We start from the raw sequence: 23,984 nt of genomic DNA on the forward strand, positions 1-23,984 counted from the left end.
AAATAAAGGTCTCTGTTCTTAAAAGTTTTTATTCTACCTAGATATTGTTCTCTAGATACAACTAGACATTTCCATGGATAACAACAACAAAAATTACATGCAAATTAAAGGACCATATAGACCTAGGTGGTCAGATAAAGGACTAACCAATTTCTGCTGGGGTAACTTGGGAAATATCATTTGACTTGGACTTGAAGAATGTATATGATATTGATAGACAATTGGGGAGAATGACATCTAGGAATAGGAAATGGCAAAAACCAAGCACACAAGATAAGAATGTATGGGTCATTGGGGGCAGGGCGAGTGGTGAATCCAGATTGATTGGACCATAAAAGATGTTGCAAGGGCTAGTGTAAAGTGAAGGAAGCAAGTTGGAGCCAAATTGTGGAGAACCTTCCATTCTAAGGAGCCTGGTGTTTATTTTATAGGCAATAAGAAGTCACTGAAGGTTTCTGAAGAATGGACTGATACAATAAACCTATGCATTATGAAGCTGCTTCTGGTTGTACAGTAGAAAATGTATTATAGATGGGAAAGATTGGAGTTGGTAGGCTTGTGCAGTCTCCCTTCAGATAATGATAAGGGCCTGAAATAGATTGATGGTAATGGAAGTTAGGAGTGAGTAAGGTGTTTGGATAGAGAATTGACAAGACTTAGTAATTAATTGGATATGTATGTCAAACCAGGAAGATGGAGAAGGTAAAGTGGCTCTGACATTGTGAGCATGAGTATCTAGAAGCATGGTTGCATCATCAAAATAAAGGGTGGTTGCTGAGGAGAAGGAGAAAAAGGAGGAGAAGGAGAAGCCTGAAGAGTTGGGATTCATAACAACCTACTGTCCTATGACTCCACTCAGAATTCCCTAACCCCCTGATACCCACCCCTGTTAACCCTCTTCCTTCATTTTCCCTATCCCACTCAACCAGACCCTGCCATCATGTTATCAGGATCCCCTGCTTTACAGTTAAGTAACTTCTATTTTATATTAAACCTATACCTCTCACTGCAAATGACTTCGTGTCTATTTCATGTTTAGTTTCCCATGTACATGTTGTCCCAGTTGCCTCCAAAATAATATAAGATCCTTAAGAACAAAGATTGTTTATTTTTCTCCCCTGTGCCTAGCACAGTATCTGGAACATAATAGGCTCTTAATAAAAATGCTTGCTGAATTAATATCCAAGTGGAGATGACTAACTGACTTCTGAAAATTCAAACCTGAAGTGTGAAAGAAAAGCCAGGCCTGGAGATATATATTTGGGAGTGATATCTATACCAATCAGAACTGAAGCCAAGAGAGGCTGTTAGAGAGAAAGGAAAGGAAGAGAAGAAAATAAGTAGACAAGAGTCAAAGGCAGAGCCTTCGTATGAGAACTGGAGGATAAGCACATAGCATTAAAGTGACATTTAAAGAGACAGTGCATCATTGCACCTTATGCATGAATATAGCTCAATAAAGATTAATACATCCTCACAAGAGGCATGTCTCCCAGCTCTTTTTAATTTAAATTTCAGCCTTCTCCTCATGCATTTGGGAGATAACTATTCAAAATCCATGCCATAAATATTTACTGAGCCCCTTCTTATATGTCTCCCTGTTATATTCAGACTATTACAATATACCTTTAGGGGGGATGAGTCAGAGTTTCAGCACCAGCATCAGATCAGAACTTTGGAGACAGCTTTATCTAAAGTTAAAGCTGCCTCTCAAAGACCTCCTTATTACAGACTCCTCCTTTATGGAACCCCTGATCCTCTCACCATGAAAAGATAAAACCAAACACTATCACAAAATAGGAGGCACCTTGGGAAGGGCATGTAGGCACGTGCTCTGCTCAGGATAGTGCAATAGGGAAGAAACATTAAGATCCACATCGACGGATCTTCTTGGAAAAAACAGACCACACAGTAAAACTCTTCCCATGCTCTAGAGGTTCAACTGTTTCTTACTCTAATTCTGTGACCAACCTTTCAAACAGAATGTTGGAAATGCCAACAAGTTGAAGAAAAATGCCAACATTCTTCCTACTGAATCAAAAATCCAAACTTCAAAAAGGCACAAAATGGAACCAACTTAATGAAATTTACCTGTTGTAATAGTCGTCCTTTTTCCTTAGATAGACTCAATGCAGCTCAGGGTATGTTCGTCATCTGACAACCTCAGTTGGGTGCTGTCCATAATCTCAGTGCTGAACCAGCCTTAGCTTTTAGCTAAGCTATACCCCGGGCCAAGATGCTTCTTTGATCATACAATGTTCATAATATTTCCTTTTCTAAGGATGTCTCTTCCACCCATTCTCTGTAAAGGAAAGAGGGTATTGTTTGCCATTCTTACATATATGTGGAAAGCTTGTTTGCTGACAAGGATATAGACTTGTTTCTCAACTTGTTCCTATCTTTGGTCTTTAGCATAGTACCTGGCACGTAGCACTTAATAAATGAATAAATTAAGTACTTAATAAATATTCATCAATGATATTTGGTACTCTTCGTGTTCTTTCAAGAAGATCAAGCTTTTAACTTCAGTACCTGTTTATTTTGCTTTTCCTCTATGAAGTGTATAGGGCTAGAATTTGATTCATAACTAACTGTGGATTTTTTCTTCAAGAGCCCTGGGCTTGGAATCAGGGAATACCTTGATTTGAAACCTACTTCTAATACTTACCAGCTGTTTGCATTTAAGTAATCATTTAGCCTCTCTGAGCTTAGGGTTTTTTTCTACTGTGAAATAGATAATGCTACCTCCCATATCCCGAAAGTCTGTCCTCTGAAATGTCTTTCTCACATCTATGCTAAAATCATACCAATTTCCATGAAAGAGTTAACTCTAGAGATTACTTTATTCAAGTCTGCTAAGTATTAGTATCATCAAACATAAGACATAAAGACAAAAGTCTATCATAGATGTTTTGTGTTGTCTAGGAGAATAGCCTTTGCAAGGTCCAAACAAAAGAGAAATTCCCTATCATTGATGACATTCTTTGGATGTTTCTCTTCCTTCACTTGTCTCAACCAAATCCCCACAAGAAGATCCTTTTGTGTTTCCCAAATCTGTTCTCTATTGAACTTCACATAGTGGCTGCTCTAAAGCGTTTTTTCTCTCTTCAAATTGCCAACACCAACTCTACTTTCCATTCTCACAGAAGAGGCTCTCTCCTTATACTTTAATGAGAAAACAGTAACCATTTGCCTCCAATTCTTTGCTTTGCTACTCTACATCTCAAAATTCTTTGACATCACCCCATGTTCTCTCATTCTTCACTCCAGTTTCTGATGAACAGAGAGCCCTATTCTGCACCAAGAATAGCTCTTCTACTTTTATTTTCGATCCCATTTTTTCCTTCATCCTCTGGCTCATTCTCCACCCACCCAAATTATAACATTTGTTCTTAATCATCAATATCTTTATGTCTTTTAGAGATTTAATCTCTAATAACTATATAAGTATAATTCATTCTAAAAACAAAACAAACAAAAAATTATCTTGCTGCTACCATACCCTCAAGTTATCATCCTCTTTCTCTTCTTCCTCTCACAAACTCCTAGAAAAATATGTGCTATATATGTATATGTATGTGTATATATGTATATATATATATATATATACATATATATATGTAATCCCTCTTCACTTACTTATTGATTCATTACATTATTATGGCCAATATCATTCAATTGCTCTCTTTAAAGGTATCAATAATACATTTTAAATACTATATTACCATGCTGTAATTATGTTTAATATTATATTAATTATCATTACTATACTGGCATTTTCTTAAAATTGTTTCCCTTTGACTTCTCTGAAACCTTTGATATGGTAGGTCACCCTTGCCTCCTTGGTTTGCTCTCCTTTAATGTCTCTGTGACATGGCCATCTCATGCTTATTCTCTTGCCTGACTGTTGATTTTGAGTTTCTTTTGCCAGATCATCATCCATATCCCACCTCTCAATGCTGACTGCACATCAAAGCTTCGTCCTTAGCCCTCTTCTCTTCTCAACACACTCTCTGTTAGTGACTTCATAGATTACCATAGGTTAATCATCATCTCTACACATAAGACTTGAAAATCTATATATCTAGCCCTACTCTCTCTCTCCTGAGTTTCAGTTCCCCATCAGAAATTGCTTGTTGAGTGCTTCAAACTGGACATCTTGCAGATTTCACAGACTCAACATGAACAAAACAGAATTCTCTTTCTCCTTAATCCCACCACTCTTCTGAACTTTCCTATAGTTCTGTGTAAGGCACCACAATGCTTCCAATCACTCAGATCTGCAACTCTGGAGTCATCCTCAGATTCTCACTCTCCTTAATTCTATGTATATAATTGCTTACCAAAACCTGCTGATTCCATCTTCATATCTCTCACATCTCTCCCCTTCTCCCTATTCACACAAACATCATCCTAATTTAGATCCTCATAAATTCTCTCCTAGTTTGTATCTCTGCCCCAAATTGCTCTACTTTTCAATCTGTTCTCTACAATCCCTAAAGGACAGGTTCGATCATGGCACTTCCCTGGTCAATAAACTTCAGTGGCTCCCAATTCACTTTGAGATCAAATATAGACTCCTTTGGTAGGACATTTACAACTATACCCTGACTCCAACCTACCTATCCAGGATTATTGTGGAATATTCCCCTCCATGAATTCAATTCCAGTCAAATTTCCAATTGTTGCTCCTCACATGTGACATTTCATCGCCCATCTTCTTCCTGTTGCCCAGACTATCTCCAAAAGGCAGAATACATTTTCTCCTCATCTCTGACACTTGCAAACCCTCATGTCCTTCAAAGCTCAGTTCATATGCTAACTCTTTCCCAGATGCAACAAACTACTTTACCCTGAAAGTACCTTAAGTTTTATTTTTTGTTTTGTGCATAATTATATGCATATATGTTGTATCTCTCGATGGATCAAAGGTCTTTGCAGCATTTAGAAGTTTTTGTCTAATTTTTGTCTTTTTATCTCCTGTACCTGGCATGGTGGTTGGCATGCAGCAAATTAAATATTTGTTGATGGATTAATTCGTGAATGGATGTTATTGTCTTTATTTCACTGAATCCCATAAGATACAAGGTCTCCTCAATGAGATCTATGATCACTTAAGACAGATTGGCTGGTCCACAAATGTTGAAAAAACAAAGTGGATGAAAAGTCACATCTTTTTTAGATTACAACATGCAATGTAACAGGCATCTCATAAAATTAGCTTATCAGTATTTGTTTGATAGATGGCACAGACAATGATTTCATTTCAATGTATGGAAAATTCATTGTCTAGAATTAAATCAGAGGAAAATATGGATATGACTCTCATTTCTTAAATTGTGTGGTGTTCTCAGTTGTCATTAGTTGCTTCCTAAAACCAGAAGTCTCAGTTTGTAGTAAAGTTTGATTAGGATATAGGGTCAGTGCTTAGAATACTGGGGAATATGGCTGAAAAGATCTACTGAGGCCAGATCATTGAGATCTAGAATTTAGGACCTGAATCCATTAATCCATAGGGAGTCATCAAAATCTTTTGAGAAGGAGAATGATGTAACTTGAGTTGGTAAAAACAACAACCTTCTCAGACTTTATTTGCCTACCTCATACTGGCTGTTTAGCATCCCAAAGGGTTTAGTATTACTAGTCTCAGAGTTTTAGGAGTAAAACTGATAGTGATTATCTTCCTTAAAAATAGTTCATGATTCCCCATTGGTGTTCTTCCCTTAATTGGCCAGAAGAGTGGGTTAGGTTTTTAGCAAAGACATTTGCTCAAATGGCATAACAAGAAGGTCCCTTCTAGATCTAAGTCATAAAGCATTTCTCCCAATCTTTGGGAGTACACTTACCCACATATACACCTCAAGTCCAGGAATGGGAAAGAATAAGCATGAACTGATGACTCTGAGGTGACATGGAGGGGGCAGACATAGGCAAGGCAACTCACAACTCTGGTACTGAAGGGCATCAGTGTCTTTTATCTCTCTAAAAGCTTGACATAAATTTTGTTACCAGTCACTTTACTCTCCAGCTGAGCTGGCTCTTTGCAGAACTAGGTCTTTGCAAGGCATAGTTTCTCCAATGGACCGGTGACTCAACTGGGCTTGCATACCTTTAGCTTTTGCTGAAGTCTTATTGAGACATTTCCCTTCCATAAGATTAGCCTGGCATAACAATGTAGCCTGGATGTGAGTAGGAAGATGTTGGGGATAGGGAGATTATTCAGGAGGCTGCTACAAATTCTCTGCATCCATCTATAAGGGAAAGGGAAAATAGTATTGTCACACAGAATTATGTTAATGTCTAAAACAATCAATAAGTTCATTGAGTATTTATTAGACATCTACTACATGCCAAAGAGAAGAGCAAAAGTTTGTGTGGTTGTCGGCAGAAGGGGTTGATGTGTTTCAGAAATGGTGATAGGAATAGTGATAGGGGTCAAAAGAAAAGTATAGCACATCTACTATTCTTTCCTCTAGCCAAGAACAGTTCTGCTATGCTTCTCTTTTGACTCTTGCCAAAATCTATCTCAGTGTTTCCCAAACATATCAATGTCTCCTTCCCCCAATAATCACACATAGCTTAACCCAAAGTGCATTCTGAGCCCTAAGTGGGAAGACCATTATCAACAAAAAAGGACTAATGGGAAGGGGTAGCATTTGAGATGGGCTTGGAGGAGGAATGAGCTAAATGAAGGAAGATATCCCATACACTGAAAATAGTCTAAGAATATGTACTGTCCTTTGAACTTTTCATCTTATCTCTATGGCATTGTTAATTGGGTATCTTCCCCCACATTCCTCCATATATCAAGCTTTTAAAAAGAGATTTATAGCATTTTGGTCTTTGTCTGTTATTATTGTATCCCCAACACTTATCACAACGCCTGATACCTAATAGGTGTTTATTGAACTGTTATTGAATTTCCTAAAGGTCTTCACATGAGAACCCAGGCATCCAAAGAAAATTGAACTTAACAATATATTTCATATATAAACCTGCCTCCAGTTAAACTGTAGACTTGGCTCAAAGCTTGTACAAACAAAGCCCAGCTTGTACAGTATTGCTTGGTATTGGAATTGATCACATGGTCCAAGATCATCCTAGGAACTTAATATGTCCCAACTATAAAAGCTGTGAGCTAAACCATAATGACGGATTTAGGCTACCCCAATACTTCCCCAAAACACTGTAATCTTCCCAAGAATTCCCATGACCAGTCAATAAGGGGAACTCTCATCATTTTAAACTACTCAAGCAACAATAAAATTTGCAATGGCTCCAGAGCATGACAGAAACACAAGAAATGTCTAGAAAGAAAGCCAAACACTGATCAGGAAATAGGGCTGGAAAGAGCAAACGTACAAAGAATTATATATTATTTCTTACATCTTTAATTAATATATCTTATATTATATTACATATAAGATATTAAAATCTTGTATATAAGAAGTATATCTCATATTAAGTACGTTAGAAGGTAGGGAGGCAGGAAAAGAGTTATACAAGCCATCAAGCCCTTTAGCACCCTTCTCCCAGTGCTCATGGAATTTTAGATTTAGAGGTGGAGGGGGCCTAGAGGTCAAGTCCCAACTCATTGCTACAAATGACGAAACTAAGGCCCAGAGAGGTTAAATAACTTGCCCAATGACACAAAGCATGACATAGGACCATAGATTTAGATTTGGAAGGAACCTCAGATACCATGAAGTTCAAACTTCTCATTTTACACGTGAGGAAACTGAGGATCAGAGAAATTAAGTTACTTACCTCCAAGTGAAACCATTAGTGTTAGAGGTAAAATTAAAATCTAGGTATTCCTGACTTGAAACCTAGCACTCTACCAACTGCTTCTTGCTGCCTCTCAATTAGAGAAACAAAATCATAGAATTTGTCACTAGAAGGAAGCTCAGAGATTAAGTAGACAAGCCCATGCTCAAATATGAAACCCTTCTATATATCCGCACGTCTAGTTTCCACTTACAGACCTCTGTGCCTAAAGAATTCACACAGTCCTAAGACAGATCATTCTGGTTTTAGACAGGTAAGTCTAAAAGCATTTCCTTACAATCAACTACACCTTCCAAACATTGCTTCCTGTTCTTCTACACTTTGGGGACAAAGAAAAGAAATATAATACTTGAACAGCAGCATGTTACCAAGGAAAGATCATTGACTCTAGAAACTGAAGTCATAACTTTACAGCACACCTGACACTGAAACTTGAGTGACCTTGGGAAAATCAATGAACCTCCGCTGACCTCAATTTCTTCATCTGTAAAATGAGAGGTGGACTATGTAGCCTCTAAGGACGCTTCTACATCTAAAGAAAAGATCATAACATCACTTTCACACATGATAGTACCTCAAATACTTGAAAACAACTAACATGTTATACCACTTCTCTCAGTCTCTCTCTCTCTCTCTCTCTCTCTCTCTCTCTCTCTCTCTCTCTCTCTCTCTCTCTCTCTCTCTCTCTCTCTGTCTGACACACACACACACACACACACACACACACATGCCAGCCAAGTGTTTTCTCTAGGCTAAGCATCTTTAATTATTCTGAAACTCACAAGACATGGTCTCCAATATCTTCCACTACATCAGTTTCTTACCTGTGGATATGTTTCCGGTTTTTTAAAGTCTTTCCTAAAATGTACTGCCTAGAATTGATCTAACCAAGACAGAGTACAATGGAAATATTTGGAATAAGGAACTTGTTGTCCCCTAGACTTTTCTGATCTTTTTCATACTGTTGACAAGTCTCCATTTTGTAATTTTGAAGTTGATTTTTTACCCAAAGTGTAGGACTTTACATTTATCTGCTAAATTTTGCCTTAATATAAAATAACATAGGATGGCATGGAATGTGTAGAGCTGACCTTCGAATCAAAACATCCCAGGATTGAGTCTAGCCTCTGACATATAATAGTTGTGTGACCCCAGATAAGTCACTGAACTCCCCAGTGTCCCAGGTAGCTCTCTAAGACTATGAATTTCACAGCAAGCACTATTTGGCATTGATAAAGGTAGCTGTCTTGCTGGGAGTTCCCTATTGCAATGAAATCGCATCTGGTCCAAAACAAATGTTTTTTTCTCAGTTTCATGTTATTAGATTGAATCCCTGTTCCTCCCCATTGAGATCATTTTTGGATTTCAATTCCATCATCAAATATGTTAGCTATCCCTCCAAACCTTATATCATCAGCAAATTTTATAAGCCTGCTATCTAGACCTTTATTCATGTCACTCATTTAAAAAATCTGAATGAAATGGAGCCAGAGACCAAGGCATTCCACTACAGACTTCCCTTCAATGATATAACAATTTTAGTTATGACTACACTCTTTAGGTGTAATCATTCAACTTTTTCTGAATCTGTCTAACTAAGTTATCATCTTCTATAGCACATCTTGTCATCAAGGTTTCATTGTAGCATTTTCTAGTTTGGATGAAGCATAATGAAAAATATATAACTGAGGCAACTAGGTGGAGCAGCAGATGTAGTGCTGAGCCTGAAGTCAGGAAGATTCATTTTCCTGAGTTCAAATCTGGCCTCAGACACTTACTAGCCACATGACCCTGGGCAAATCACTTTACCCTGTTTGCCACAGTTCCCTCATGTGTACAATGAGCTGGAGAAGGAAATGACAAACCAATCCAGTATCTTTACCAACGGAACTCCATATGGTGGTCATAAAGAGTCAGACATGACTGATAACAGCTGAACAACAACAAATATATTTATGTGTGTGTGTCAAAATTTCATCCTTTTCATATTCCAACCTCCCAACGTTAAATTTAAAAAATCAGCGATTTGCATGTGTGTGTGTGTGTGTGTGTGCGTATGTGTGTGTACGTGTGTGTTTGGGGGATGGGAGGTTAAAGGGTGCAATGCATTTAGATTCAGAAGACATCACTTCATATCTTCAATCTGTTCCTTATTGCCTATATGACTTTATCCAAGTCACCTTACCTAAACCTATATGAACCTCTCTGTGTTTCTTCAGTATAACAAATATTCATTAAGCACTTCCTTTATGAAGACTATTGTTAAATGCTATACAAAAATGAAAAACAATATGGTGTCTGCTGTCAAGGATCATATGATCATCATTTTGGAGTTGGGAAGAAACTGAAAAATCATCTCATCAAATCCACACATTTTACAGTCAAGAAACTCAAGTCCAGAGCATCACCTGTTTAGAATTAAAAGAAGTCTGGTCCAAGTCTATCATTTTAGAGACAACAACAACAATGGCAGCTGTCAGTCAGTCTGCCAATAGATATTTATTAAACATCCACGACATGCCAAGCATTGTGCTAAGTTCTGGGGGTGTAAAAAGAGGCAAAAAAGAGTCCCTGTCCATGGAAAGCTTACAATCTGTTGGAGGAGAGAGCAAGCAAACAAATATGATGTTGTTGTTCAGTCATGCCCTACTCTTTTTGACACCATTTGGGGTTTCTTGCAGTGGTTTGCCGTTTCCTTCTCCAGTTCACTGAATAGATGAGGAAACTGAGGCAAACAGTGTTTAGTGACTTGCCCAAGGTCACACAGTATCTTAGGGTGGGTTTGAACTGAGGGAGATGTGTCATCCTGACTCCAGGTTTAGTGCTCTATCTACTGCACCATCTAGATGGCCATTAAAATAGATAGATAGATAGATAGATAGATAGATAGATAGATAGATAGATAGATAGATGAGAGATAGATAGATAGATATAGATATAGATAGATAGAGATACAAACAAGTAATCTATAGGATAAATAGGAAATAAGAAAGAGAGGGAAGGCACTAGAATTAAGAGAGGTTGGAAGAAGTTTCCAACAGAAGCTAATATTTAAATAGTATTTGCTAAATTCTAAATATAAAATATATATATAGTATATAAAACATAAAAATAATATACATAATATAAATATAAAATAATAAAAACTAAATGCTTTATATGTTGCTTACACTATGAATAATGTGGGGTCTGAGCTGCTATTATTGCCCTCATTTTACAGATGAGGAAACTGATCCTCAGAGAATTAAGTGACTTACCCAAGGTCATATAGAGTTACTCAGTGTCTAATGCTAATTTTCAACAACAGGTGATATTATTATTAATTATTCCCATTTTGCAAATAAGAAAACAGAGGATCTTACAGGTTAAGTGACTAACCTAGGCTCACATAACCAGTAAGCATTTGAGGTAGATTTTGAACAGTAGTTGCTATTATTATTAACTTGTTTTCAAATGAGGAAAAAGGAGATAGAGGTTAAATGACTTACCAAGGGCTAGTCAATATCTGCTTTTTAAAAATTCAGTGCTTCCTAACTCCAAGTCTATTACTTTATCTACTGTGACACATAGCTGTCTCTAGATGACAATAAAACAATTAAGCCGATGCCAAGGAACAAAGTAGTTAGTAGCAGAGACAGGATTTGAACCCAGGACCTCTGATTCCACCTGGGTGTTTTGCTTCACCACACCACTGTGCCCCCAAATTTACAATCTAGTAAATCCCATATATTTCAAATAAGGGCAAAAGCAAATTGCAATGTCATCCTGGCTTCAGAGGTGCCAGGGACTGAAAATGAGGAGGGTTCTCAGAAATCAGATTGTCCAGTTCTCTCCTTCTGCATGGGGATACTGACGAAATCAAAGAAGAGGATTTTTGGTAAAGAATCTTTGAAACTGCAAGGTACCACATCAGTGAGAGCTCTATTATTATTTTCTGCCAGAGAAGAAATCATGACCACTAAGCTCTTTGTAATGTTATACTTGAGAAGGGAAGGGCAGCTTCCTTCAAGGGCTTCTGAGGTAAGGTCCTGGGAGTGGGGTTGCTTTTGAGTTTTTGTTGGATATATGGATACCAGCTTGAGAGCCTTTGAGGAGAATTAGATGATGGGAAAACTTATGATGATAAAACTGAGCCATCAAGCTTTCTTTTGACCGTGGTAATAGGTAGCTATACTTTTTTTTTTACAGTGTCCAAATATTATTTTTCATCAAATCTCTGAAAAAGTTTCAACCTGCCCTAATTTTTCTGATGAATCTAATAGACGCGGATTAAACCTCAGGAAAGACGTGAACATAAATTGGATTCCTTTCATTCCATGTAATATTAGGGTTTGTATTCTCTCCAGCTGTAATAACCTCTAGACTTCAACAAAATTGAAAACCTTTAAATACCCTTTCACAACCTTTCAGTGGGGTAATGAAGTTTTAAGTGCTCACTAGGGATTTTCAGTTCAGAAAAATCTAAGCAGCCGTAGATATTAAAATCTCATGTTTACTTCAACTCTTTTACAGCCTAATGGGTTTTTCTGACAGTGTGATTTTTAAAAGGTTGGATTTCATTTATTAATATAGTATACACAAGCTGGAAACCTTTCTCTTTTAAAGGCTCAGTTGGGAGTCGTATGGTTAAACCTTGGTAGACAGCCAGATGGACCCAGAGAAAAGAAGGATAAAAAAACAGAAATCCACAAAAGACCATGGTTAAGTTATATAGAGAAACTGGCTGATTGGGAACTAGAAAGGGGGAGTGTTTTTTCAGGCAGAAAAGGGAGAAGCTCCCTCCCATCATGTTTTAAACACACCAGGAGGTGAAAAAAAAATAAATTCAGGATGTCAATTCCCTGTGTGCACCTAATTATAAGTTTGTGAGTCACCAGAGTCAGCACAGTTACTCACCAGCAATAAGATCTGAAAGGAAATCCAGCTGTTCTCCAGGCTGAGATGAGTGAGGCTGTTTTTGGAGTGGTTGCTCTGGAGGAGGTGGGAGGGCAATGGGTGGGTATTTGGGACTGGGGAGAAACTGCGGAGTGAAAAACAGAGCATACCTATACTTAATCAAAGAGAGTAACTTTATCCAGAAAGATTCTACTTTACATATTATGGAGATGCAGCCAATTATTTGGGGGGGAGAAGGTAAGCTAGCTTCAACTAAGTGGTAATAAAGAGAATGAAATGTGTTTCATACACATGTTGCTGACTGAGATGTGCCAGATATGTGCCCTGATGGAGAGTGATGAGGAGTTTATTTCTATGCCTTCGATGTACTTAAAGCTGCTCTTAGGTAAGATTAGTCAGTCTGATATGTTAAATCTGAAAATAGAAATACCTGTTGAGGACAAGACTGAAATAAGGAAAAAGCTCAGTGACCACACGAGAGGAATGTTTGGTAATTTCCATTGTAAGAATTTGAAAACAGAAGGTCTTTTTTTCATCTGTATTATCTGTAGTTCAAAACAATATCTAACACAAATAGATATGAGGAATGAGAGAAAAACCAGGGTCTTTATAAGACTATCCTTTTAATTTTCTAGTCAAAAGCACTAGGGTTTTGCTATTACTCCTTAATCTGTTCATTAATACAAATGAGATCATAGGATCATGGATTTATAAAAATGGAAGGGACCTCAAAGGTCATCTAGTCCAAATTCTTTGTTTTGCAGATGGGGAAACTGAGATCCCTAAAGTTATTTGCCCACATTCACTCAAATAGCAGGAACATAAAATCATAGATTCAAATGTAGAAGAGACCTCACAGATCATGTGGTCCAACTATGTAATTTAACAAATGAGGAAACTGAGGCCCAGGGATATTAAGTGACTTGTCCAAAGTCAGACACATGGGATCTGAACCCAGATCTATTACAACACTCATACACATACATACACACATACACACACTGCTACAACTGACTCTCTCCCATATGTATATCACCAACATCTCTGATGTGAGTTCATATATAGACATATATGTATGTATATATACATACACACACATACACACATTCTGCTACAACAACTGACTCATTCCCAAATTTGTATCGCCAGCATCTCTGATGTAAATTCTGGGTCTAGATATCCAGCTTAGTGAAGAACATCTTCACCTGAATGCCCTGCCTTGACTACTCTTTCTTCACAGATGATACTTCATTTCCTGCCTCCATAAATTTGCACAGGCTGTTCCTCATGCTCTGAATGTTCTCCTTTACCTCTTCCTGTTTTCAGCCCTAATTCCATTTAAGATTACTTCAAGAATCCTTTCTCAAATCACCCATTTTCAGCATCTCTTTCCCCAAATCACCTTGCATTTATTTTTTATCTATCTTGTATTTACTTGTTTGTGAATGGGTTGAATCCCCGAGTATAATGTATGTTCCTTATGCACAAAGACTTTTTCGTGATATCTATAAATTCTTTCTGATTGAGTGAGTAGTGATTGAGTGAGTGGTGACTGAGTGAGTGATGACTGAGTGAGTGATGATTGAGTGAGTGGTGATTGAGTGAGTAGTGATTGAGTGAGTGGTGATTGAGTGAGTGGCCCCAAACTAAACTTGTCATCCTGCCTCTCCTGTTGCCTAATTTCTTATGTTCCATCAATAGCAATGCTATGTATTCAGGCCCTGATTTGTTAAATTTCCAGACACTTTCAAGGCGCTGAGGTCCATTCTCCTGAGGATGTCTCAGTTGAGATTATACAGCATTCATTTATTGACTTATTGAATAAAAGTACCCAAGATAACATATGAAAAAGAGTGAGCAAAACTGAGGATTCTACCTCCAAGGATAGGCAATGATTTGGTCAAATTGTTTTTATTTACTTCAATTAATATATTCACTCAGTTACTTTACTCGATTTATTTAATCATCCAGTAATTTAATAGAGGTGGGAAATGTTATTCTGATTCTCCCACCACACAATGGAAATTACATAACATAAATTCCTTGACATGCAGAGTAGAGAACACACATCCTACACATTCAAATCCTACACCTATCCATCATATTCAAATGGTGCAGTACAATCTTACTATCCTCAGGATGAATGGAAGTGATGATTGGAGATCAGAGATCAGAGAAGTGAAGGATAAGGGGAGTTATATGAGAGGCATTAATGGCTGCAAGGTGCATCTCAACTTGGTCTGATCTCTGATGAGGCTGATGTCAATCAACCCCACCTGGGGTCCATGAAACTTGATGCTTCCTTCTCCTAGCTCTATGCCTTTGTAGTCGCTGACCATGATAAGCCTAGAGTCTAATCAGGGAAGACAATATACAAAAAAAGACTAGCAAGTTGGTTTTAGGGAGACACTGAGGATTACTAATGGAGGCATTTTCTGTAGAGCTGAAACCAGGAAGAACTGCATATACCAAGTGAAGTGATCTTCTAGTTTCTTTCCTCTATATAGGAAGGTATTGGGAAGAGTTTGGTATTCCGCTTTGCAGCTCTCCAACAGAGGAGAGAGGAGGCTGAGGGAGATGGTATCCAGGCTTGAGTTAGGGGCTTGATTATGAAATTACAGATGCTGAGATTATGCTGGGAAGAGCATCTTATTTGGTAGAGTTGAAAACAGAAATGCAGATGCAAAGTAGAGTGAAATATGAGATGATTTCAATATTCCATGACTACCCACAATGCCAAAGGGTTTTATAACATTAGAGTTTCTCAGCTGCAGATTTCAGGCAAGGGTAATGACAGCAATATGTTCCTGTTGTAATTTATATTGCAGCAAAGGACAGAGTAGACCTTCTGTAAATCAGGACCTTGCCAACTTCTCTGCTACAGACCTTTCCAGATCTCTGGACCTTGCCATATATTCTGCTGCTGTGGCTCAAAGCCTTGCCACACATATTGCATTTGAACCTCTTGTATACATTTTCTCCCCTTATTACTAGAATACAAGCTCATTGCGATCATGAACTATCTTGATTTTGTATTTTTATTCCAGAACTTAGCACAGTGTTTGGCACATAATAAATAATTAATAAGGTTTTTTTTAAAGAATTCATTCATTTACAACCATTACCCCATCACTTCTCAGCCCAAACAAAAGTGCTATGCACATGGTTGACACAACAGAAATTTCTTTGCCTGAACTGAATTTATTTGAAGAATTAAAATCTTGAGTTCAGAGCAATGGAAAAACACAGGTTTTGGAAAGAAGAGTCAAATCTGTCATGAAGTCTCATGATTTATATGAACACATGAAAGACAGCTTGTCTGAGCAAAGCTTTCAAACCTTCATTTGCCTTCCCTGAGACAAATGTTTTCTTAAAATCAATGAAGAGTAAATACTGCAGGTTCTTATATTTCTATATATCTCTGTGTCAGTTGTGGAGCAATATTTTCCTATAGGAAATCACCTGCAAAAGCTTGCCTGTTTGTGCTGATATGCTGTTGGGAGAGCTATGAATTGGTCCAATTGTTCTGATAAACAACTTAAAATTATGGTGTAAAAAAGAAAAAAGAACCAAAATGTCTGTTCCATTTGACTCAAAGATTCCTCTGTTGGGCATATACCCCAAGGAGTTAAAGACAGGAATAAATGTACCATATATGCCAAAATATTCATAGAAACATCTTTGTAGCAAATAATTGGAAATAAAGTAGATTTCTACTGACTGGGAATAGATTTTTTTAAAACAGATGAAAGTAGTGGAATATTAATAATAAATAATAAATATGTGAAATATAGGGAAATGTACAAAGATCTATGAACTAATGCAAAATGAAGAAGACAGAATCAATAAAATAATAGAATACTGACTACAACCATGTAAATAGAATGATTGATAAAGCCAACTGAACGCTATGTAAAATGGCCAACCTTGACCTTAAAGAAAAGCTAAAGCACCTCTGTCCTTTCATTGAAGAGGTGGAGGAGCAGGAGTAAGGGAAAAAAAATAGGTGTGGAACATTACATAAGCTTGCAGAACTGGATGGTCAATATATTGATTGGTTTGATGATTTTTTAAAAAATCATTGTTTCAAGGAAAGTCTCATTGAGTAGGGAAAGAGAATGATATATTTAGAGATTGATGGCATCAATAAAACCTGAAAAAATGATAGACTTTAAAAAAAGAAACCAGAATACCCTTGATATATGCACAGATCTCTTCCTTAAAGTTTTAAAATTTTTATTTTTATTCTGATCTTAAACACCAAATGACTATTTGCATATCCAGAAGAAAAAAAAAAGCAATGAATTTTACATGAAACTGCAGGTCTCAATTATGCAAGGCTTATTTTTCTTTTTAAGGATGAAACCTGTAGCTTTTAAACCTGTAGCTTTCAAAGCTGCTTTTTTGTCTGTGCTTCTTTCTGGCTTTCTTTCCCTTCTTTGCATTTTTTTAAATGATGCCTCAATGTCTTTTCTCATTTTCTTTCTAAATTCTTAGTTTTTCTTTCTCTTTCTTTCATTCTTCCTTTCTTTTGTTTCTTCCTTTATCCTCCCTTGCCTAACAACTATCCCTTTGGAGGAGAAAAAAATCTTATCATCCTCTAATGGAAAACACTTGAGAATTATTGGAGATGGATTGCCCTTATCAGCTTCATTTCTCAATATAATGGATCATTACCAAACCCCACTATACAACTGTGAAACCCCAGTGGGAAATACAGGATTAGAGATGGACAAGATCTCAGGAGTCATCAAGTCCAACTACCTCATTTTAATCATGATCCTTTGCCTCTATAATAAACATCTTTTGCTTAGTCTTTCGCTCTTAGCTAACCAATAAAATCACTTAAGGAGATAACTCATAATAAAGTATCAATGATAACACAGTGTGAAGAAAGCTGGATTTGAAGTTAGAAGAGCTTTGTTTCAAATTATAACTTTGCTACATACTAGCTATGTGACTGAGACATTATATGAAAAAGTGCTGTTAACTCTTAGGAAGAAGTTGGGAAGAGAGGTTGGACCTAACCATGTACAATTAATCAAAATATTTTTTGAGCACTTACTGTGTGCCAAGAGCTATGCTAGGCTTCCACTTTCCCCTCTGTAAAATGTAAGGGTTGAATTTGATGACCGCTAAGGTCTTCTCCACCTCTGAAACTAACATCCTATGATTTAAAACACTTGGAAATTCTTGATGATGGGGATATCTTATACCCAGAAGATGAATATTTGATGGAGGAATATTATGTAACTGTGGTATGATGCAGCAGGAGAAAGAGCACACAGATAGGGAGGCAAACGAATCTTACAGAAATTCATGTATATGGCTGAATCATACTAAATTGGTCCACGATGTTTGGAAATGACATTTCATTTTATTTCATTTTTTGTTACATTTTTTAAAAAATACTTATTTATTCAATATTTTATTTCCCCCAGTTACCTGGAAAAACAATTTTAACATTCTTTTAAAAAATTTTTGAATTCCAAATTCTTTCCCTACCTTCTTCCTCTCCTACCTCATTGAGAAGGCAGACAGTTTGATATTTGATTTGATACATATGCAGTCATGCAAAATATATTTCCATATGAGTCATGTTGTGAAAGAAAACACAGACCAAAAAAAAAATCCCAAGAAGTTTGAACAAATATACTTCAGTCTGCATTCAGATTCTATCAGTTATTCTCTGGGATTGTATAGCATTTTTCATCATGACTCCTTCAGAACTGTCTTGGATCATTGTGTTGCTGAGAATAGCTAAGCCAGTCAGAGTTGTACAAAACTGCTCTTACTGTGTACAATGTTCTGTCTCTGCTCATTTCATTTTACATCAATTCATGTCCTTCCAGATTTTTCTGAGAGTGTCCTGCTCATCATTTCTTATAGTATTCCATCACAATTATATACTGCAACTTGTTCAACCCATTCCTCAATTGGTGTGCATCTCCTCAATTTCCAATTCCTTGACCTTACTAAAAGGGCTGCTAGAAATATTTTTGTACATGTAGGTCCTTTTCCTTTTGTTTCTTTTATCTCTTTGGGATACAGATCAAGTAGCAGTATTGCAGGATCAAAGGGTATGCATGGTTTTATAACCTTTGAGGAATATTTTCAAATTGCTTTCCAGAAACAGATGAATCAGTTCACAAGTCCACCAACAACACATTAATGTCTCATTTTTCTCACAACTCCTCTGACATTTAGCATTTTCCTTTTCTGTCATATTGGCTAATCTGATCCATGTAGGGTAGGACTTCAGAGTCATGTCATTTGCAAATTAAATTGACTGTAATCAATAGTGATTTAGAGCATTTTTTCATATGACTATAGATAGCTTTGATTACCTCATCTAAAAACTGTTTGCACCATTTTACCATTTATCAATTGGTGAATGGCTCTTATTTTTATAAATATATAATATATATATATATATATATATCTTATTTTTATGAATTTGACCCAATTATCTACATATTTGAGAAATGGGGCCTTTATCAACAAAACACTCTAAATTTTTTCACAGTTATGATTACTAATTGTGTATTCCTATTTTCCCTGTTTAGCCTTCTCTCTCCTTTTATTCTGTCCATCCTCAGAAGCTTCTGACTATTCTCTCCTTCAATCTGCCCACCCTTCTAGCAGCACCTCCTTTTCTTTTATCCCCTTCCCCTCCTACTTACCTGTAGGGTAAGACAGATTTCTATACACAACTGAATGTGTATGTTATTTCCAATTTGAGAATTTGAGCCACTTCCAATGAGAATAAGGTTCACTCACTCTCCCTCTCACCTCCCCATCTTCCCCTTCATTGTAAAAACCACTTTTCTATGAGATAATTTACCCAATTCTACCTCTCCCTTTCCCCTTATCCCAGTGCATTCCTCTTTCTTCCCTTAATTTTATTTTTTAGATATCATTCTATCATATCCACCTCATACCTCTGTCCTCTGTCTTTTAACTGCCCTTATCATGACAGAGTTCTTAGGATTTACAAGTGTCATCTTCCCTTGTAGGAACGTAAACAGTTTAACCTTATGGAACTCCTTGTGATTTCTCCTTCCTATTTACCTTTTTGTTTCTCTTGAGTCTTTTATTTGAATGTTAAATTTTCTATTCAGCTCTGGTCTTTTCATCAGGAATGCTTGAAAGTTCTCTTTTCATTTCATTGAATATCCATTTTCCCCTTAAGGATTATACTAAATTTTGCTGGGTAGGTGATTCTTCATTGTAATCCTAACTCGTTTGCTCTGTGGAATATCATGTTCCAAGCCCTCTTATTCTTTAATGTTGAAGTGGCTATTGTGTTATTCTGACTGTGACTCCATGATATTTGAATTGTTTCTTTCTAGATGTTTGGATACAGAGACTTTGGGTTTCTGGAGGCTTTGGATGTAGCAGTTTTAACTTCATTGTGTTCTGAGTTTGGGTTTTGATATTCCTGGTCACCATATTAACTTCTTTGATTGGGTTATTTTTGGTGTTCTTTGCTCATTTCTCCAACCTATTTTTTGACTTTTAATGCTGCTGCTCTCAGAAGTTGTTCTTTGGGTAGGGGGGTGCGGTCTGTAAGTTTTCAGCTCTTCCAAGGTGGTATGATCTAAGAAGAAGTGTGGTCCCTGCTCTCCTACCCTGTGCTGTGGTCTAGAAGTGACCATAAGCACCTGTGACCAGGTTCTCCCTCTGCTGTGGCTAGAAGATCTGGTTCACTAATGTTCCTCCTCTCCCTGGGACTGGACCCTGGATTCTCCTATGGGCAATGCCCCCAGCCCTGCCCCCAGTGCCAGCAAAGTGCCCCTGGAATCTCCTCACCAGTTGCCTGACCCCCTTACCTTCAGTGAGCTGAGAACTCTGGAAGCAGCCACTGTGCCAAGTCACCCGGTCTGCATCTCATGGCACCCCACTCACACAGGTGTGACAAACGGTTCCTGCCAACTTTCTAATTGACTTGGGATGGGAAATTGTTTCACCCCCTTTCTCGTGGGTTCAGTTCCTTCAGAATTCACTTTCAAATTGTTTGAAGGAGAATTGAGGAGAGCTGGGGTAAGTAATTCTGTGCCTTTTCTCTGCCATCTTAGCTCCACCACTCCCCCCAGAAGTGATATTTAAAGCAACAGGGAGTAGGACAGCAGATAGGAGACCATGCTTGGAGTGGAGAAGATCTATATTCAAGTCTTGCCTTGTCACATACTACTTGTGTGATCACACACTCAAAAATAATTTAGTCTCCCAGTGCTCCAGACAAATCTCTAAGATTGTCAATTAATAGCTAGCATTCATATAGAGTGTTAAAATCTACCGAGTGCTTTAAATATTATCACAATGGATCTTCACAACCCTCTCAAGTAGGTATTTTCATTATATAGAGAAAGAAACTGAGGTAAAGAGAGTTTAAGTGACTTGCCCAAGTTAACATAACTTACTGTTTAGGCAGGATTCAGACCCAGGTCTTCCTGCTTGCCCTTCACTGCCTAGCTCCCTCAGCTACAATTTACTCACTTGTACCAGGAGGCCGTTTCCAATTACTTCCTCCAGTGAAATCTGGGATCCAGTTGGGAAAAAAAATAGAAGGGAAAACACCAAGAAAAAAAATTTCAAATGATTCATTTTAAGCTTTTTAAAACATCTTTTTAAAAAGTCTTGTACCATTCTGATGAGCTCCACAAAAAAGCACAGAGAAATTCTTCAAAGGCCCAGTATTGTCTGAAACCTGGACTCAGTCTGATGTACTTAATCATACAGAGCCAGCGGTAATTGGTGGACTGGTTTCTAACAAAAATTGGTATTCAGCAAAAGTGGCATGTCTGACAATTTCATTAACACCACTGAATTAAGCAACGCTGACAGAGGCTTAGCATTAAAAATGGGGGAAGAAAAAATTATGGTTTTAATATATTTTAATCAAATTCAACTAGTTGTTTGTGTTCACATTGGTGCTTCCTGTTTGTGATGGTAACTTTTTTTTTTCTGATTGCTCCTCCTGCAAATACTGCTGGGAAAATATTGTGGCTGTGGGTAGCCATCTCTGCAGTGACAGAGAGAAGCTTGTGAAGCAACACTGAATGCTCCTTCCTGATAGGTTTCTCTGTGAGAGTTCTCTCAGTAGCCTGTGACCTGCCACTCACAGCGTCTGGGAAAGATGAGTTAACTTTCATCTAAGGGAGAGCTCACAGCCAGGGGAAGGCTGTCCTAATGCTGTGTTCATTACTTTCCTCTGGAGGCAAGAAGACTTCAGATATTTTCAAGCAGATGAAATGCCTTTGTTCTTTGTGGAAAAGAAATCTGGAGCAGATAATTAATTTCACTTCCTCCAATTAACCCGAGAGAGTCCATATGGGAAAATGTAGCAGGAGAGAGACTGTCAGAAGGAAGGAGGGAAGGGGAGAAGAGACTAAGAGACACACAGAGATAGAGATGGACATATGGAGACAGAAGGAGGGACAGATTAAGAGAGAGACAGAGAGAAGGGTGGAGACATGACACAGACATAGACAATATAAGAATAAGCAATGGCAAAGAGTGCTGGTTTTGAAGTCAGAAGAGCCGGGTTCAAATTCTGGTCAAATTTATTTGACCTTGGGTAAATTATTTTAAGCACTTTATCAACCAACCAATCAGTTAGCACTTATTAAGCACTGAATGTATACCAGGTGTTATGTTAAGCCCTGGGGACACAAAGAAAGGTTTTGGCATCTGTCAATTGAAGCCTTCAGCTTAGAGGACTTCAAAGGTCCCTCTGCAACTCTAAAACTATGATCTGATGATCCTTCATGGAGTCGGAATCAGGAAATAGAGAGCTTATTAAACAACACAAATTCACAGTAAATTCAATTCAGATTTTTTTCTTCCAAAGTTTCCTTCTTGAAGTGGCTAGGATACATGTCTTTTAAAATACTTATACAAGGAATTTTCTACTTTTCTACATACACTACTTTCTTGAGTTCATTGGCTCATTGATTTGAGGCTAGATGGCACTTCAGTGGACATCTAGCTCATACCTATTATTTTATCTTTGGGGAAACTGAGGCTCCAAGAGCCTAACTCACCCAAGGACACACAGATAATAAGTGACAGAAGCAGATTTTGAACCTAGATCCTGGGATTCCAAATTCAGCACCCCTTTCTTGATAACAGAACCAAAATACTGCATCGCTTGAAATGATCACTTTTTTTTTTTTACAATTTTCCATTTTACACAGTGAAACATTGAAAACACATTGACCAAATGGTTCTTTTAGTTTATTCTCTTTTTAAAAGGCTCTTTTTAATATATTAAACACCAAGGAGGTAGAATTTAGAAAGACAACATGAAATAGAGGTTAGAAAACCAGACTTAGCATTAGGAAGGTTTAAATCACATTAGATGTGAGACCTTATGCAAGTCACTTGCCTCATCCACATTCCAAGCAACTCCTCTAAATTATAGGCAAGTTATGTATTGGTTTGGTGAAGGGAATTAAGCCAAAAAGAATCTATAGTGTTAAAATATCATATCCAGACTATGGCCTACCTCTCCTCAAAAAACAAACAAAAAAATGGTGTAATTTGTCAAAGCTATTTTTCACTGATGGCCAACAAAGTCTGTAAAGAGAAATTTGTATGTCACCCCTTAAACTCTTTAATACATTCGGGTTTTTGAGAGCAGCAGTAACCTTTGACATGGAAAGCCCTGCCATCTGCCTCCTCTAGATCCTGTGACTATGATGAGTGGAAATGAATCCAGTTGGAAAATAGAGAAATCTCTCTGTTAATTTCAGAGAAGCTGCCTGTTAATTTCAAGATACATCATATTGTAATAATGTCCAATCTACAATTCATGATTTTGCTCCATTTGCATCTGCTTTTTTAGGGTGGGATACATTTTATTTGAGTCTCTTTCCATTTCAGAACAAGAAAACATTTCTCTTTCTCTCTCTCTTTCTCTTTCTCTGTCTCTCTCTCTCCACATATACATATATGTGTTTATGTATGTATGTATATATACCTATGCATGCATATGAAATATGTAGTTTGTGTTTGAATAAAAACTCATGGAGAAAATGTCTGAGTGAAATCTCTTTTTGCCTTTGTACTTTTTCCCCTTGCCCTCTGAACAGTTCCCAAAGGACCTACACTAAGCTTCTCTTCATTAGAACCCAGATTTCAATTTCAATTTTAATTAGAATAGATGACTAGAATACTTACCATTCTCTGTAGTTTCTACATGCAGCTAATCAGCGGCTAGAAGTATGCCCCATGTTTTCATAAAAAGATTAGAATTCTATTCCACAAAGATTTACAGCCAGCAGTAAAATTATTTT

This window comes from Notamacropus eugenii, chromosome 3, assembly GCF_028372415.1.
Source record: "Notamacropus eugenii isolate mMacEug1 chromosome 3, mMacEug1.pri_v2, whole genome shotgun sequence".
NCBI classification, from domain to species: domain Eukaryota; kingdom Metazoa; phylum Chordata; class Mammalia; order Diprotodontia; family Macropodidae; genus Notamacropus; species Notamacropus eugenii.